Genomic DNA, 16704 nt, shown 5'->3' with positions numbered 1-16704 from the left:
TGATTTGAGGATTTGACAAATAGTGATTACTTTTTTAATTGATTTCTTTTGAATTTTGATCAAAATTTGTATTAGTGACTAATGATTTTGTTGGGTAACTAACTAGAGACATTGTAGGGCCTAAATTTCAGAAAGGGCTGAGAGCTGTCTCGAGCAAATCTGACCCGTTTATTATCTCAAGTTGGGTAGCCAATATCAGTAGTCATTTTTGAAAATCTTGGCCTTTCCCAGTGACATTTTAAATGGATACATTTATATTGATTATTTTAATGTATCTCTTTCAATTACAATTATCAAAGAACAATTCCAGCTGTTTTAAAAGTGTTCTTAATATTTAAAGGAAATAGATGTTGCCATTTATCAATCCTTCCCGCCCCCATTCCTTATCCCTAGTAAACAATCAATGGCTATTAAAGATTAACTGATTAGGTACCGTGTTTATGGTAAGGTTTGATAGTTTTTCAGATTTTTGAAGAAGTGCATTAAAAAATAAATGGTTATGCTAGATAAGCAGGTGAATTGTCAGTTTTCTCATAGAACATTTTTTTTTGAGGCTAGCTGGAAATAACTACTTGTCTCATACTGTTCTCCTCCACTGTTGCTTAATAATACCATGCAGAGCCACTATAGTTAAACTACTCTTTTTCTAAACCTGCTCTGCCTAGGTTGCACTGAAAACACAGAATCAGTACTTGTGCATTCTGGCTGTACCATGATGCTGTGGGCAAATTCCCTAGTAGGTTCCAGGACCTAGAGGCCCCCTACAGCACTGCAAGCTGTGGCAAATCAAGGATAGATCTGAGCTTAGGACCACCAAAAATCTTATATGTTTTACTATCACTGGGGTCACCACTGCTGAACTAGAGTTAGGTCCAGGTGTTAGAGAAGCAAGGAATCCACTTCCTCCTAATTTAAATTTGAGAGGTGGTCAGTGATTTCCTATAGTATAGAGCCATATTCAATATAAACTGTAGCCTGATTTGAGTATGGACAATAATGTTAATTTGGATAGCTTGGGTTGTAGGCTCGCCAGCTGATCTCATCAGAAGATAATAAGGTTCTTGTCCCAGAATCAGGCTGCACAGAATACACCAATGATCTTTGGGGGGGTGACAGGATGTTCACACTGAGACATAATAATTTAAAAACTTTATTAAATATATGGAATAGAAATCAAATTGCAATTAGAGTAGTAAAATATATCCGGGTTACAAATACAATATTAGTAATCTAAAATACATCTGGTATTATTTCTATAAGCAGTGGTTAATGTACATGTTCCTGTCCTTGATAAGAGGTGAAGGACAAGTTTTGCCTCTGGTACAGCAGTTCAGGTGCAGTTCTCTCAGTTCTCAACTGAGAGGTGCAGAGGCTAATGCTAAAAGCTTATTTAAGCTAACTTTAGTTTACCTGACTGACGCAAGTCTAGATTACTAAGAGATGATTAGAAAAAAAAAAAGGTTTAAAGACAAAACCTTTCTCTACTCTCAATTCCAAACTTCTTTTCCCTATTTCTAATTTCAAGTAAAGCGTACTCTTTCAATCTCTTCTCCAACTTTCTTCTATCTTTTCCAACAAAGCTTCTGGCACCCTATTTTATAAGCATACAAGGCTGGGCCCTCCTTCTATGCCCAGATGTAACTCCCTCACCCACAGACTATTGAGCTATACTTATTCCACAAGCTGGACACATGATTGTACGTATTGATGGCATGTACATTCACATTCATGATATTAGATCATTCTCCCACCTACATTTTTTCTATTTATTTTTGTTGTTTATGTGGTGAACTTGTTAAAATTTAAGGGTATTCTTGGAAGCCCCTTTACCATGGAAAGCTGCTCTATTTTATCACCATCTATTTAGGTGAAAGGTCCCAAATTTATGCAAGTAATCTTTTGCTATCTGGGTGAAGGCCCTCAACAAAAATACTAACTTCCCTTAGCTTAGCATACAGAATATGGCCTGTAGGTCTCTTGCAATATAGTTAAATTACTTCAATATAAACCTATGAACTATAGTAAAACAACTAATTAAACCATAAGAAAATGTATAGATATTTCATAGGCAAGCAAACAGGTTAGCTCTATAGCCTACAAAATCCAGAGAGATTCAATTGGGGTTGGTCCTGTTTTGAGCACTTTGCTGGACTAGATGATCTTCTAAGGAAGTTCTCTTCCAAACCTAATGTTCAGAGATGCTATTAAAATGATTGTCTGGAAGGCTACATGTGTCAATGCGTGCTGTTAAGTGATCTTTTTGAAGAGGTGCATGTGTCTGAGTGAAGTGTGGAGTGAGGCATGGGCTTCTATACGTCTTGGGTCTGAGGTATTTTGTGTGAAGAGGAAGAGGATGTTTGTGAGTGTGGGTTTTCCATGGGAGGAGTGAATAGGTGATGCATTCATAAGAGACCTGAGGCAAATGGTGTTAAGAAGGCAAAGTATGAGTCAGAAGGGAGGAACATAAAACTTAGCCTTTTAGTGCCTGGCCATCTTTTAGGTCTGTGTTTATACAATGCTTAGTAGAACGGGGTTCTGATCCATGACATGGGATCCTAGGCCCTAATGCAATACAAATAATAAAAAGGGTGATGGAAGAGAATTGAAAAGAAAATTAAAAAAACATTATCATTGAAGGTAGGTAGAAGGAAAAAGAATATGGAATTGTGGGGGAGTGTGACAAGGTGTGCACATCCAACACTAAAGCAGGTGGGGTTAAAACGATGTGGGTGGAAGAAGACTCTAACCCCTCCACCCAAACTGGGCATGCTCCAAATGCTAGATAAGTATAAAAGAGAGCTGCCTAGCTCCTTCTGCACTAGCCACCAGAGAAGTAAGGACCTTCAGCAGGAGCTCCAGAGTCGTGCCAGATGGAGCCCTAGATGACTGGAGCCAGGAATCCTAGAGACTACTGTCAGCTACCAGCACCAGAGGACCCTTAGGGCAAAGCAGCTGCAGGGAAACCAGAGGACCCAGAAACCACATAGGACATCAATACTAGTAGGAAGTGACCCTGGGATGATGGAGTGGTATCTCTCCCCAGGTAAGCTCGGTGTGTTTAGGCCAGATTCCCCACCAAGCGAGTGGTGCCACTCTGCCACTCACAGGGTCCTGGGTCGGGACCCAGTGGAGTAGGGTGGACCCAAGTCCCCGTACCCGGGGCTTCTGCCCCCAACTTATTGACACTGCCTTAAGTTAAGGGCTCCCCATTTTAATGACTCAGGTTTTTAGACTGCTTTGCCCTGAGTTAAAGTGCCACACTGCCCTGAACTAAGGGTCATCCTCTATTGACTTTAGCTGTTAGGCTGTACTGCCCTGAGATAAGGACTAATCCCCTTGACTTTGGCCATTAGCATGTACTGTCCTGAGTTAAGGGCTACCTTATTGACGCTGGTCAATGAGCTGTGCTACCCTGACCTAATTGGTTACCCTATTAAAGATAGCCATTAGGCTGTACTAGCCTAGGCCAGGTGTTATTTTTCACCAACTAAAAGAGATTTCTGACGACCTGTCAGCTGACTAGGTGACGTCCACTGCCCTGGGTGCCTGCACCCAAAGGGATATGCATACGCCTCAAAAGGGAGGAAGTGAAAAAAACTGGACTTATTGAAAATGCAAATGAAAACATGAAATTGGAGATGTCAGAACCAAATGATACCAGAAACGAAAGAAAATTGTAGCAAAGGACCAGAAAAGGTAAAGAAGTGGAATAAGAGACTCACACATTTAACCAGTTCATCACTTGGTATAAAATAGGGTAGCTCTATTTGGCCTAAATGGAGATGAACAAATGAACACCAACTAATCTCCATTGAAACCATCATGATTATGCCAGTTTCCATCAGCAAGGCCAGATCCACACCCTACATGCCCATCTAATCATGAAATTATAGTTCCCTTTAAACTGCAATGTTAAATTGAAATAACTGTCTCTTCTGGGGAAACAGTTTGAAAATATTTAGACTGCTCTTGAATATGACATGAGAATAGTCACTTGTGATAAAGAATCTCAGAGGGGAATGGGGGAGCTAATCCAATTTAAATTGATAAGTGTAGTCAGTAGATCTATGCCTTAACTGCAAAGTTATCGATACTCTTAAAAGGGAGAAAATTATGGAAGAAGCATAATAATAATCCTTTGACAATCCAGACCCAGCCCTACTGTGAGAAAAATCACTTTTTGAAGAAAATATCAAATTCCTCCTCATTAGCTTGCTGTATGTAATGTGTGTACAGTAGTAAAGTGTATCATTTAAGTAAAAATCTGTTCCTGGCAGACTGACAAAAGTAATTTAAAAACTGTCTTTGTAATTATCTCAGCCATGGTAAGCAGAAATGTTTTATCCAGACACTGTTTAGCAGCTGGGGGTTATAAGCACTGAATTATAGATTTAAAGAGGTGCATTAATGATCAGTAGTATTAGTGGTAAAAAATGGACATCGCTAGTAGCTGCGGTGTTAACGCATGAGCCACTACTGCCTGAGCTAACTTCTAAAAGTCTGAGGTCCTATTTCTGCTGCTGACAGCCCATATGCAAGACCCAATGAATGCTGAGAAAAGAGTTTAGTCATTTTTAATCTGGCTCGCAGAAGCAGACATATGTGCTTGGCTGAAGCCCCTTTGACAAGTTTTTGCATGAAACCAGATTGCAGGATTGTGGTCTCAGCCAATTCTAGCAAATTCTCTAGCCAGATAATTTTCTGTGATGCATGATAACAAAATTTGCCAATATTAACAGTCTCAATATTTGCACATACACTTTCTTAAAACTGTTTTTTCTCCCAATCCTGACAGCTGTGTGGTGTGACTAAACTGCAGTGTGTGCATAAAACTTACATTTACCTGGAAAGTAAGGTTTGTCTGAAATTATAAAAGGGAAGGAAATTGAACTCTAAATTAGAAGATTATTTTCCAAAGTAGGGAGAACCAGTGAGAGAGCCTCTTTGAAATATACATAGAAAATGTATGATAGAATAGGAAATAAATTATGGAGAAGGGAACAATCATACATACTTTTAGTATATGCTAGAACAGAAAATAAATAAACGGAAGGGTTTTTTGTATTAAGTGAAACACCTTCATTGGTAGAAAGATGGACTGGATGGGCTGATTGATATGATTCTAATACACATTCCAAAGCCTGTTCAGTGTATTATAAACTTATGACATGTTTACATCAGGTTGGTTGGTTTGTTTTTGAGAACTAGAGTTGAGATTTTTCTCCCCAGTGAGAACATAGAAACAATGTCTCTCACCTTTCATAGGGAAACCAAAAGATGTTCAGATGTTACTGAAGCTAAGAGTTCCTGCTATGAGTGGAATAGTGTGCAGTTTAAAAATATTCTGTAACTTTAAAAGATTGTGACAAGTGAAGGATCTTCTTGCAGATGCCATGTTTAGTCTGTAAATTTTTAACCAACTTTGATTTTTTTTCATCTCATTATTTACCTTTTTAATATTTCATAAAATATACCTATGTTAAGACTGTCATAAAACCTATCCATTTAAAACTGTCATAAAATATACCTGTGTTAAGTCAGGTGTCTTAAAGCCAACAGTGTCTGATTAAATGCACCCCAGAATACTCAAGGAGCAGATTGAGGTGATACCTCAGCCATTAGCTACTATCTTTTGAAATTTCATGGAAAGACATGGAAAAGGGCAAATATAGTGCCCAGGTATAAAAAGGGAAATAAGGACAATCCAGGGAATTATATACTATTCAGTTTAATTCTGCACCTGGAAAGATAATAGAGCAAATAATTAAGAAGTCCATTTATAAACCTCTAGATGATAATAAGATGATAGGTAATTGTCAGCATGGATTTATCAAGAGCAAATCATGTCAACCAATTTTATGTCTTTATTTGATATGATTATGTCTTATAAATAAGGGGAAAATGGTTGATGTGATATATTTTGAGTTGTAGTAAATAATTTGATACAGTCTCCCATGAATTTCTCATAAATAAACTAGGGAAATACAACCCAGATGGGGCTTATATTATACTGGGTGCTTAACTGTCTGGAAAACCATTCCCAGAGACAAGTTATCAATGGTTCACAGTCATGCTGGAAGGAAATCATGAGTGGGATTCCGCAGGAATTAGTTTTGGGACTGGTTCTGTTCTATCTTTTCATCAATGATTTAGATCAGGGGTTTTAAAAGTTGTCATGGTCCCACCTGTGTAGGCTGCTGTTGGGTCATGAGATGCTTTGATTACCTAAACATCCAGCTCTGTTTGGCTGCAGTTCACCATTTCCAACTAAGGGGAGCTGCGGGAAGCTTGCTCGGGTATGCCTGTGGTTGCTATTTCAACTGGCATTCTGAATAACCTGTCATGAAAAGTAAAGAAATGTAAAAACATTTATCCCACTAAATCTTTCCCCAAATGCCTGGTGTATTAAAATAAATACATTAAAAATAAACAAAGAAAGAGTTAAAAGGGGGAGAGGAGAGAAGGATAATTGATTTCCAGTAGTCATGGAAGAAAGAGCCTGATTTGCCAATCACTAATCATGTCACTGTTTGACCAGTCATCTCCAATGGGTCTAAATAGCAAAAAATTAAGAACGTACTTATCTGTAAGGTTTGGTCTTAAAAGAGCAAAAATATTATTTTTAGGATTAACGATACTTTCCTCTATGCTTTATACAGACTTCTTAATGCTTAATTTCTGGTCTATCACAGTACATTTTCTAAATATTTGAAAGGTACAATATAAATGTCAAGCTATTGCAATTATTGTTTCTTTGCTTTTAATATGGATTTGCAGACATAATCATAAATCTAGAGAGTAATGAATTTTAATCAGTTTTATCCCAAAAGCTGACCAGTAACAATATAGTCATGTAATTTTGCTGAATTACTACTTTACTTGCATTATGGTTTCCCCAAGCTGTCCATGCGCAGAGTTCAATGTTCAGTTTCAATATTTTGGAATATAAACTGGGTTTGCCTTATTAAGCAGCGTGTTTGCCATGTCATTGCAGCATAATAACTTAGCCTACCTCCATCTAAAAGTCAACACCATACTCAATATATGCACTTGGTACCCCTGTAATTCATTGGTTTTTGGTTGCACTCCTTTCATTTCACCTGATGATATCCTCTTATTGAACAGTAATCCTCCTTGTACAGAATGCAATCAGAGGACCTCTGTGAAGGAGGATAGTTTCACATCCCACTCTGTTGCCTTCTGAGGGTATCTAAACTACACTGTTTTTTTGAAAAAACTGCTCTTTTTTGAAAAAAATTTACCTGCGTCCACCCTGCAATCACTTTTTTTTAATTAAATTTTAAGAATGCAAGGCGGTTTTCGACATTGGTAAATCTCAAATTACAAGGAAGATCGCCTTTTTCTAAAGAGCTCTTTTGAAAAAAGCCATGTGTGCACAGAACAGGGACATTTTTCGAAAGAGGCAATAAAAAAAGCACAGGCGCCCTGGTGGCCATTCTGTGAATAGCAACCAGGGCTTTCGAGCGAGCATCCACGCAATCTGGACACACTCTTTCGAAAAAGCAGATTGCTTTTTCGATCCGGTTTCTAGATGTTTATGCTGTCTTTAGAAAGAAGCTTTTTCGAAAGGAGCTTGCCATCTAGACGTACCCGAGTGATATATTTCAGTTCTTGGATTCACTGATTAGTTTACCTTTGCTTTTCCTTTTGATGCAGTTATTTTTATTGCTCTCCTTCTATTCTTACCTGGAGTTAACTGGTATCAGCATCAGGTTTAGAAGTGAAAAGACATAAATGAATATGTTGTCCTAATGATTGACCTCAGAGATGTTTATATCAGTCAAAAACTGCAGCCATGGCCTTTTCTCTGCTACCTGGGAGGGGTGCAATGAAACTCAAAGGAGTCTTGCTCACACTGGTTCAACCTTAATCTAATATACATTTTTCTGAATCACTAAAAATACATAAACTGAATCAACAATGTTCAACAAATTTGCCCAAAAGGATTATATATAATTTAAGGCTGCCTCGGGGATGCTTCAATTGGTGCTCTGGCAATTTGTTCATGTTTTCTTGACTGTATTACAAAGTGAATCAGAAAATGAAATCTGACTTTGTTTAATGTAGCAAGTTTTTATATTTATCCTATCTATTGGAGATATGCGGAATGTGGCTAGTATACTTTAAATAGCTAACAAAGTCTGACCATGAAAGCATTTCAAGACTTTACAGTAAGGAGCCAGCTGTAAATACTTCAGTGATGTATAGTAATGAAAAACATGAAATTTTTAAATAGTATGAATGTTCATTGGACTAACCATCAAGAAATTAAGGGAAATCTTGCTCCTCAGCATCAGCTTAACATACCCCCTATACTTAAACAGTGAGTAGGTGGTACAAAAAAACCCAGGATACTGGATAAATGTTCACCTTTATTACTGCAAGAACCACGTTTTTTATCCTTATAGACTGAGGGCTACTAAGAAAAATAAGGCTGATAGTATTGCCCCAGAAATAAAAGGGTAAAGCTACTTAATTTACCTGCAAGGGGAGAGAGAAATTCATGTTCCTTGTTCCATGTAGAATGGTATTGATCGCTAAAACTGTTTATTGCACATGCCTTTATTAAAATGGTCATATTTTAGGGCTGAATTAGTGTTGATTGTTTTATTTGCTGGTGTAATCACGAACAGTGACCGACTAAGAGCCCTGGCCACATTCATGCACCATTTTGCCAATATGCTTCAGGACATTCTTGTGCAGTACCTCTATTATCCGGATCAGTAAGACTTCTTAGAGACTGCTAGTTGTGCTAAATTGTGTAGTGAGGTGGAATAATGATTAACCCACTGAGGTCTCTAAACTGTGTTTTATTATAAGTGATTAAACTCAGGTGTTCAAACACAAGGACTGTTGAATCAATCCAGTGACGCTCCTGTCCCTCAGACTTGACTTCTTGAACTCTCACAAAACTTCAACGCTTCTCTGATGAGCACTGCCCCTTGCTGTATGCTCTTCTGATGACACAGGTATCTGGTTGCTCAAATTCCCTGCCCAGGTGTTCTGCCTCCCCCCTCCCGCCCCCACACTCACAAGCACAGCCCTGACTCTGGATTTCCCCATGCTGAACTACTTTCTGAATGAGTGGTAGCTTCCTACATGGTGAGCTTCCACGGAGCAATGGCCTCATGTATGGGGATGGTGGGTTTCATGTGGGTGTCCTGTCACCTGAGGGCACAGGTGAGCCACTCACAGAGCTCCGGGCTGGTGTTCTGGCTCATGCTGATCATCCCATACCTGCATGATGATGTGGTCCTACCAGTCAGAGCTCATCTCCCTCCACCAGAAGCAGTATACCACTGTGTTCAGGTAACTGAGGGGGCATGCACAGCAGAAGTGGTGCCAGGACTTGGCTGAGCAGGGCCCGTGGGCCATTCCAGGGTTTGTGCTCCTCGTCCTCCTCCTCCTCCTCGTCCTTCTCCTACAACATGTGGGCAGTCTGGAAGTACTGCACCAAGAGGCGTAGCACAAGAGCCATGAGCATGGCACTGCTTCGCTGCAGCTCTGGCTCCATAGTGGCAGTGCTCTGGTGTTCGCACAGGAGACCAAAGCACCAGAAGGTGTGTGCCCATTGCATCACTTTTCTGTGCTGGGGAGGGTTTGGAAGAATGCTTGGTGAGACACAGGCCTGGAGAGGAGCCCCCGAGAGTACGTGTCACCATTTTCTGGACCAAGCAGCCACAGGAAGCATCTGCCTTCCTGGTGCCTCCCTAGAGTGTTTTGGGGGCTCTACATCTGAGACAGGCTCCATTAAATGTGGATGTGCTATTTCAGACTAATTTTGAAGCTTTCCTGTAGTGAAGAAATGCAAGTTAAAATTTTTAAATTGGGGGTTCTTAAGTTAAATTTAGTAATTTCAAAATAGTTTTATAGTGTAGATATGGCCCTAGGTTCTTAATGCCAGCATGTTTCTATCTTTTCCTCTCTTTCCTTCAAGATCTCTTATAGGGTCCATATACTTCTCTATTGGGCTTTCTGCTTATGAATTGTGGCTTGAAAAATGCAATCTGATTCTCCACTGAACTTCAGGAAGCAATCCACACTGCAGACATGAAGCAGAAAATCAACTTTGCATGTTTCCCATGACTACTCATGGTTCTGTGATTCAGCTTGGTTGATGCTGACATTAGCTTGAAGGATCTGATGGGAATAGGGCCCCACTTTACTTATGCAGTATGTGTACTGCCAGAGTGCTGATGTAAGCGGGGGAATGGTCCCGCTATTGTGGGGAACTTTCCTGGCTTCTATGCCACCTCGGTGAAATGGACCAGCGAAAGGATCTGAGTCCCCGCTCCCACTTCCTTTAACCCACGGCTTCCCTGATCCTGAGGGCTCCCCCTCCACTCTCTTGAGTAGCAGAGACCTCGAAACCCCAACAAGGCTGGGCCCAGGTTTCCTGGGGCTTAATCCCTGACCTTGCACACTTCCTTGGCCCAGTGATCATTTCATAAGGTTCTAAGCAAATACAATTTATTAAACATCAACTGTTTAAAGAGAAAAGAATAAGAAAAAATAAGAATGGGTAAATGAGAATACACAGTCCTGCTCTGCAGCCCGGGGACATCAAAACAGCAGTCTGCAGAGTGTAAGGACAGTTCACAGTCTCTTCCTTAGAGGCCCCTTAAAGGCCCTGGATGTGCTGCAGGTGGGGCTGCAGGCTGGACATGCTTGCTCTGGCAGTGACCCCACAGCCTCAAGCTCTAAGTGGCCAGACCCCTCTCCCAGTCTGGCCTGCTGGGCCTCTTGGCTGGTGATTATCTCCCTGCCCAGAGCCTCTCCCCGCACTTTGCTGGTCCCAGCTGCTCACCACACCCAGCTGCAGGCTGTGCTGCTTTGCCAGTCTCCAGCTCCTTGCATTGCTTCTCTGTCCCTTTTGGCTCTTTGAGCACTGCCAGTCTGCAGCTCAACACAGGGTCTGCACTCCTTGAGCTGTGTGTGCCTGGCTCTGTTGCTGCAAAACTGCCTCTCCACACAGCTTGCTCCTCTTAGCTGTGTCTCAGCTCTCTCCTTGCTCAGAGACCCAGAACAATCCCAGATCACAGGGAGGATGGGGCCTGGCTTCTTGCTTTCCTCACTGGCCTATCCAACCTGTCAATCAGACCGAGCTGGAGTGTTGGCTGCTTTCCATTGTCTCTGGGGTCTGTCAGTCTCAGGGCCCTGATTTCTCATAGACCCTTCCCCTTTTGATACTGGAAGCTGGCAAACCAAAAACTCCCACAGTTTTAGTAAGGGGCTAGCAGTCCCCTTACACTGACTTAGGAAGACACCCAAAGTGGCAGAATAAAACCAGAACAGCCTAACACCATCCCACTTTATGTAGGCTTACCAGAGATCTTTCCAAAGGGAAAATGTCTTTGTACCAGATTCTCCAGGGCATGGCTACTTGTCTAGTTATTAATATTTTGCAAAGGGAGTACACAGTGTTGTTTGGGTTTAGTAATATTTTGTTGCAATGTATAAATGACTACATAGCATTCAAGATGGTGATGTATCTCTCTGGGCATCTATATTTAAATTGTGTATATGTGCTCGATTACCTTTTTGTTACATGTTGTTATATTTTTGTTACACTGAGACCTTGGCTCTCAAACCTATTTTTGTTCCTGAGCTGTAACTTACATGGAAAACAATTTATACATAGTGACTATTCAGTATTCATCTCCTTGGCATGCTGCCCATATAACTGCATGAATGTTCCTTATGAATATAAAATTATTCTGCATTATGCTCCATATAAGTAACCAATGGTGAATCTTTTGAATGTACTTATGTTTGGTACATTCTATTATTTTATCATGAAGTGTTGATGAAAACTCAAATTGTATTATGCTTCAGAACAATTGAGGAAACCACTATAACCCTTTGGGAACCAGAAAAAATGGCTCTTATTTTTAGAAGATTTAAGCTGAACTTCTACAGAGTAAAGTACACAAGGCCTTCTCTGCTTCTTTTATCTCTGCTTTTGGGCTTTAAACCACAAAAATGCTTCAAGAAAAGATTTAAATACATTGACAGAGTAAAACTAAGCTTCAGGAAATAGTAAATGTCTGTGCTGGTTTATTGTATGCAAAGAAAAAGAGCAAAATGCTATATAATTAATTTGAAGAGATTAGAGCCCTTAAGCAATAACAAATGTAGCTAGTAGTGGTTGTTGTAGTATGCTCAAAAGATGTAGGTTTCCATAAAGTATAGGCCAGCATCTTTGTTCTGTCAGTGGCTATGAAAACACCACAGTATGTGGTAACCATTTTGAGTAGCAAATTGTCTGGCACACAATGAAAACTTGCTAATGGTATACTTGTGATTACGACATTTACATTCTCCCTGGCCATAAAAATTCAGTCTGTTGACTGCAACAGTCTTGATAAATGGTTATTCAAACCTTCATTGCATAGTGAAAGAAAACATTAAAGAACAAAATCTGACCATTACCATAATAAATTCTATGATGCTCTGAAGTATAATTTGGCATGAAAGACCTTCAGTCCAGTTCATCTTGGGAGTATGATGTATGTTATCCATTGGTTCCACTGTAACTAACAAAATTGTGCTTTAAAGTGATCTATGACCTCTAATGAGGATATAGGAATTTCAGCTATTAATACTGAGGTAAAGATCAGGCCTTAGCTGGATCAAAATTGAATTAGTTATTCCTGTTAGAAGTCCTTCTGCAGTATTTCAAGGTTTAAGCAGCTCACAGCTTTTTGTTTGTAGAAATTTAAGCACATCAAAATTTCTATTCTTCTTCAATCCTTCTTTGTAAATTTGCCACTTGAAAATATGAAGCCTGGAGGTGACCTGCTCAATTACTCTAGTTACATGCAGATACTCTCTAGAGTAGCTTCTTTACCAATGAAGATTAAGTACTCTGGATGAGGATTCCTGTTTTTATTCTTCAGGGACCTCTGTTCATACCTATGTTTGGTCTAATGCTTCGAGCATCAAGCTTTGGAGCTGAATAAAAAAGCAATAAGCTGTAGGGTGCTCTTGTGTTAAGATTTCATGTCATTGGTTCTACCTATATGAAGGAGGACAGCTCCATCCTGTCAGAAATAAGTGTCTACAGCTGTGCTTGGTCAGCACTCTTAATGCCCTAACAAGTCAGCTTGACTCTCTGATGCAGCACCCTGCTAGATTGAGGAAGCTATCGGGTTGGTTCATAAGCCCAGCAGTAGCAGATCACTTGCAGCTTCATACCTGTGGATTCTCTGTCTCCCTTGTTTGTCTCTCCTGCTTCATTCCTTCATGACTGCAGCTCAGATCATGCCTTGCACCCATCCTTACTACTGCCTTGGAACCAGCCATGCTCCTGGTTTCCCATATCCCTGGTATTCCAGTCTTGACTCCAATTCTGTCTTGACCCTTGTCTGGGGGAGACTCGGGTAATGTCCCAGTGTGTAATTTACCATGCCTTCACTTCTTGAAGGGTAAGACAGACAGGTAAGACAACAGCCATGTATGGCTTCTTTGAAACTTCAGCCAGATCTTTCTAACACTCCTTCACAAGTTATGAGGTCTTCTGTAAAAGGGACCTAAGGCCTATCATGCCATCTCAGCTTTAATTCTGCCCTTGATGTTGACATCCCTCAGGCAAATGCTTACAGGGGCTAAGCCTACTAACTGGCATAGTCCAGGACAGTAGGGTCCATCAAATCAGACTGCTGTGCCACAGAAATTTTCACCATAATCTCCCTTGGTGACCTTACTTGTTAACCCTACCAGTAAGTCACCCTTCTAGATCTCCTTATGGCCCTGTTTCAAGAAGAGCAGAGGAAAAAGAGGAAGCATTCTGACCCATGAAAGTAGCCAAAAGAGGAATAGAGAAAAAACTGCATCAACGGCTCCATTGATACGTCACCTTACATATTTCAACACTACTCTTAATCTGTACTGCTGCAGCTGAGAGTCTGTAAGGTCTCCCGTGTAGTTGCTGTATGTTAGCAGGAGAGAGCTTTCTCTCCAGCTTAACGAAAGCATTTTCCCACCCCCCACGAGCAGCAGTAGTTGTGTTGGAGGGATAACATCTCCTGCCAAACATAGCATCGTCCACTCCAGCATCGTCATTGGTGGAACATTTGATAGTGGGGTGTGTGTGGGGGGGGAGGAGGGGGTTAAATACCACTGATTTAAAAAAAAAGTTTTATCAATAAAAGTGTTACTGTAGTATAAGGTTCCCTGTAAGCTGTGCACCTGTACCCTTGCGTAGCAGTTTCCTGAGCTCTGCTCAGAAGTTCAAAGCTCCTATGCAGACAGAGAGCACAGCTGATTGACTGGTGGAGGGGCTAAACCGTTTGAGCCGAGGAGCTCCCAGAGCTGGTAAAAAGGGAGATAAGGAGACAGTTAGTGGCTGGGGGATATGGGGAGTGAGTGAGTAAGTAATTAGTTGGCTGAAGGGGAGGGGCGTGGAGTTTAGGGGTCCTTCTGCAGGAGAGGAGAGAGGCAGAAACTCTGTGCACTCAAGCCTACTGGGGAGTGGAAGATAAGGGACTGGCTGCAAAGGATAAGTGAGGGAAAGAGAGGGTGAGTGGGTGCTAGCATCTCTGCAGTGAGGTAGAGGCATGGGTAGCTTGTTTGGGGTGTCTGACTAACTGCAGTCCTCTCTGTCTAGGTTGTCGGGGGTGGGGGGTGGGGGAAGACAGGCTGCAAGGGAAGTGTGTGTGCCAGGACGTTTGCATGATAGCATTTCAAACAAGGTTTGCATAAGGTCTTAATGACTTAAGAAAAGAAAAAAAAAAGCTTCTTTTAATGTTTTTGGAGTGTTGCAGACATCTAAAACTCTGAACTTAATGATTTTTTTTTAACTCTGTTACTGAACAATGCATGTATTTCATTAAGACCAGATCTTTGCTATTTGGTAGATTTCTAGCTCCTATGAGTGAGAAGTAGTACTGCTTGAGCTGTTAAAAAGGCTGATACATGTACTCCAAGGTAGTGTTAATTTTCTTTTTTATTTGATTTCACATTAAATATTGTAAGCATTGCTCTTTGTTAACTATATTAAAATAAAGGATCTTTTCTTCCACACATGTGGACTGCTTAAAATTATGCGTGTGTGCTGTATGTATTGGTGGTGCACGTCCTCACACGCACTACCTTACTATTGGTGGTGCACATAAGAAATGTCAACCTGCCCAAATCAAAATTCAACCTACCTTCGGATAAGGATAGAAAATGTTAGAGGGAACACTGGTGTTGTAGACAAAGCCTTAGTATATTTCCTAGGCCTGTTGAAGTGCTCCATTTAGCTTGAAAGGTTCTCTCTACCCAACTGAAATTAGTCCAATGATAGATATTACCTCATCCATCTCATCTCTCTAATATTCAGAATAACAGTGATTAGTTTGACTGACAATCAGGGACTCCAAATGTTCCTATTCTATTTGGCTGCATCTAGACTGGCATGATTTCGCGCAAATACTTTTAACGGAAAAGTTTTCCGTTAAAAGTATTTGCGCAAGAGAGCATCTACACTGGCACGGATGCTTTTGCGGAAAAGACATCTTTTGTGCAAAAGCATCCGTGCCAGTGTAGATGCTCTCTTGGTTAAAATGGCCATCAGAGCTTTCTTGCGCAAGAAATTAACTTGCCTGTGTACACTGGCCCTCTTCCGTAAGAATACTTGCACAAGAGGGCTTATCCCTGAGCGGGAGCATCAAAGTATGTGCGCAAGAACCACTGATTTTTGCCAGCGTAGACAGGCAGCAAGATTTTGCGCAAAATCTTGCCAGTCTAGACGCACCCTTTATGTTGTAATACAATACTTAATACCATGTTTGGAAGCTTCAGGGATAGCTGAGTTAGTCTATAAAGTGATACCAGACCATTTTTTGTTTTTTTTTAAGTTTAATGCCATGTGCAGGGCTGTTCCCCACTCTGGCACTCTGAAGATGGGGGCCCGCAAGAGACCTGAAATACCTCGCCTCTATAGGCTCTGTTTACCAAAAACTTCTCAGAGGCATGCATAGACACACACAGACAGATCTCCTGTTTCTTTCCAGGACACAAGACTCAAGTCATCACCTTAAAAAAGGTGATTTTATTAACAAAACAGAAAGATATACTTGATAAAGCATATTTAGTTGCTTGGTGTTACAGAGCAACTGAGAAACAAATTAAAACAGAATATCTTTAGGAACATTCTTAGATGTGGCATAGAGTCACACAGAAAAGTTTAATCAAATAACCAAAACAAAGGAAAATATCCTGATTGTGAATAAACACCCCTTTCCCCTCTACTCACGATTGGTGTTGATCCATACTTCAAGGTCCAGTTCACTCTCATGACCAATATTTCTTAAACACATGGTAATTCTGATTACTGCATTTGCTCCCTCCAGCCCTTAACTTAAAATTCACTCTCAGAAGGAACAGGAAAGGTTTCTAAATACAATTCAGATTTCAGCACTGTATCCCCAGTGATTCTTCTGGCCCCCTGCCAACACCCTGGCTAGCTATCTGAGTTTAACCCCTTCGTCATTGGTTGCTGGCTAGCACTCCTCCTGCATCTTCAGGCTCTTAATGATTAAGACTTGAAAGTTTCCATATGGTTTTAGTACAGCTCTGATTGAAGAATTGGGCCTTTTTTGAGACATAAGATTTAGCTTTTTATTTTCTTGCAGAGATTTCCTATGTAGCATTTGGAGCTAAACAGAAGTCCCATTAATGCCCAGCTTAACATTAGAC

General features: G+C 40.6%; 1 long non-coding RNA gene across 1 annotated transcript in view; it reads right to left on the bottom strand.

Moving 5' to 3' along the window:
- LOC142829994 (uncharacterized) overlaps window positions 1–16428 on the bottom strand; it is a 76657-nt gene extending 60229 nt beyond the window's left edge. The window contains exons 1-2 of the long non-coding RNA XR_012904997.2: window positions 16262–16428; window positions 6226–6337 (exon numbers count right to left, since the gene is read on the bottom strand). This is a non-coding gene — a long non-coding RNA (uncharacterized LOC142829994). The remainder of the gene's footprint in view (window positions 1–6225; window positions 6338–16261) is intronic.
- Window positions 16429–16704: the final 276 nt, after the last annotated feature.

Source organism: Pelodiscus sinensis, chromosome 1 (genome assembly GCF_052426305.1).
Source record: "Pelodiscus sinensis isolate ZL-2025 chromosome 1, ASM5242630v1, whole genome shotgun sequence".
NCBI lineage: Eukaryota > Metazoa > Chordata > Testudines > Trionychidae > Pelodiscus > Pelodiscus sinensis.
This window is presented reverse-complemented; position numbering and strand designations above follow the sequence as displayed.